Below are 2,896 nucleotides of genomic sequence, written 5' to 3' on the forward strand. Positions count from 1 at the left end.
ATTGAATATAACATCAGAATAACTGTGGAGCTTGCGCTGTATAAAGAGGACGCGCAGTTTGCGCAGACCCGCCTGACTTTATCTGTATGAAGACGCGTGTCTGCGCAGCTCGCATTGTATAAAGAAGACGCGACTGACTTTATAACTCTTTTATTGAATATAACATCAGAATAACTGTGGAGCTTGCGCTGTATAAAGAGGACGCGCAGTTTGCGCAGACCCGCCTGACGTATCAGAATATCAGAATAAGAATTACAATCGCCTCACAACTGTGAAGCTCGCGCTGTGTAAAGAAGCTGTTTCTCTGCACAGCTCGTGCCAGACGCGCCTCACTTTATAACGCCCAACCCTAAAGTAACATGAAAATGTGACAACAATGTGGTTCAGACTTTTACTATGAGGAACCCACGATGTATAAAAAGCATTAACACACACATCACAATGTATAAAAACCTGAACGTGCGCATACACACGTACACACACACAGTATGTGTGTGAATATGTGTACACTTAAACTACCACGTCTCATACACGTTTTTAATAAAAGGTAATTATTGTATTAATATAAGCTTTTTAACTGATAATAAAATTTTATTTCTGAAACGAAAATATATTTTTTTGTAATTAATTTTGAGATTAACAAAATTTGAATCGTTTTTATATCACGTTTTTATTAATAAATATACATTTCTACTCAATTTGAGGCAGTAATAATTGCTCAATAGGCCCCTATACTATTTATTCAAACATATATTAAATAATGAAGACTTATTGAGGCAAAATACAAAAATTGAATATTCAGCTAAATCTAATGAGATACAGACATCCGTGCTAAAATAAAACATAGAGACGTTATAGAAATTCTACTGGATTTAATGGTTACAATGAGAATTTTATTGATTGTGATGGAAATTATGATGGTCTCTGTTGGTCTCTATTAGAGATGGAACAATTATCGGTTTAATGGTTAACCACATTGGAAATTTCCAAAAGTTAATATTACTATGTCATTTTTAAATGATTAAACCATACCAGATAACATTTTGAAACCAGATCCATGTGGAAAGTCATTGGCCCGGTCAGAAACAAATACACCACCCTTAAGATCACCACACCGAAGGGGCCACTAAAGGACAACCTACCTCACTTGACAAGATGGTGACAGTTTGTTGTGCTCTTTGTAATATTTGGCTATCTGCTGTCCCCACAGAATAGACAGTTGCTTACCACAATGTAACATGGATGAATGTTCCATCTTACAGTAATAATTTATTAGTCATATTTATGACTTTTTCATGTTTGATTCCTATGATTTGTTTAAATACTACTCTGAACTACAACGCAGAACCAATTATTATATATACAGTTGTTTTCTGTGCAATCTGTTATTTTAATATGTATGTTTCAGTGTTGTCAGATGAATTTGTACACAAATACATAACCATAAGGATAAAAAACCTAGGCTCTGAGTACTCTGAATTTATTTCTGAATTTTGTTTATTTTTTCATTTTCTGAATATGTACTACAGACAAAGATAATGCTTCATTTTTACTTAAACATCATCTTTAACATACAGTACATGTATAAGAGACATTTGGCAGATTTGTCATCTCAGTAAAATGGGTCACAAAGTAAGTTGCAAACACAGTAAGAGATTAGTTTTGACAGCTATTGTTTGACATGTGACATTGTTTTTTTTGTATCATCAAACGGGATGCGCTGTATAAATAGTTCTTGACAATCACAGTATGTTACCTCTGCTACACACATTTGGGCTTGGACTTGATGCATGTAACTGTGATTAAGCTTTAGACTCATTACACCTTCCTCAGAGTCTTCCTCAGACAGAACCTTGAGTCTTTTACACATTCATGTAGGGTGCGGTCTTTTGCACTGAAAGGACACTTCATCTATAACACCATCACCACACCATCTGGTGATCCACCGATCCATGGCACCTCTGGGTTACTTATCAGTCCAGATGCTGCAACGTGGAGGTCTGCTTGGAGGTCCTGCATCGCCCTCAGGTACGATTCTCTGGCAGTGTCCTCATTTTTTAGACCTCATCTGATTAAAACAACACAAAATATATTTTGGAGTACAATTCCTAGCTTTAAATCAGTCCTATACTTATATTAGGCATATTAAAAGTAATTTAACTATTAAAATAGCTATAATTATCACAAATACCTGCTGTGGTGTGAGATGCAGCTTCTCAAAGGTCTCGGCACCCTCCTCCAGCAGTGCGGGCAAATCCATTTCAAGCCTGGGGCTTGCATAAAGAGTGGTCAGAGGTGTTGGCAGATCCAGTAGTACAGTCTTGGGCATGTATCTGATGGAATGGCCTTCGATGACTGACAGGATTGCACTTTTTTTGGGCTCTGCTTCTTGGCCTTCACTTTGGAGCTGTTTACAACAGAACGTAAACTCGAGTTGTCTCGAGTTGCAACGATGTGCCATCGCCACTGTCCGTTCCTCCAGCACCACTATCCATGGACATGTTGCTTTTGTGTTCAGAGCCTAGGAATGATTGACCTGTTAAGTGAAAAATGTAATATCTTGAATAATTGCTTTGTCTTGTTAAACGTAATAGCTAATGAGCCTGTTTAAATATCTAACGATATGACAATTTAACTTGTGGGCTTTTCTGTTGTTTTGATCATTAGAAAAGGCAAATGGCCATCATCAGCTGAGTTTGCATTCAATTGTCGATTATAAGAAAGTGAATTAACACGTTATTTGAATAGAATATATGGTTGAAGGAAACATGTTAATTTGCATTAAAATTCGCGTTTGTTGCAATTTCTTAACTCTATTATCCAAAACTGATCTCGCATACCCCTCAGAAAATGTGCTGTTGCGCCCTGGTTGAATATAAACCCAATCGATATGAAA

General features: G+C 36.7%; 1 long non-coding RNA gene across 1 annotated transcript; it reads right to left on the bottom strand.

Annotated features, from left to right (window-relative positions):
• Positions 1–1,479: 1,479 nt before the first annotated feature.
• Positions 1,480–2,896, bottom strand: LOC130546567 (uncharacterized). The gene is made up of 2 exons (XR_008961784.1): positions 2,192–2,896; positions 1,480–2,068 (listed from the first exon to the last, which is right to left on the bottom strand). It is a non-coding gene; the product is annotated as an uncharacterized LOC130546567 (long non-coding RNA).

The sequence above is a fragment of the Triplophysa rosa genome, linkage group LG22, assembly GCF_024868665.1.
Source record: "Triplophysa rosa linkage group LG22, Trosa_1v2, whole genome shotgun sequence".
NCBI lineage: Eukaryota > Metazoa > Chordata > Actinopteri > Cypriniformes > Nemacheilidae > Triplophysa > Triplophysa rosa.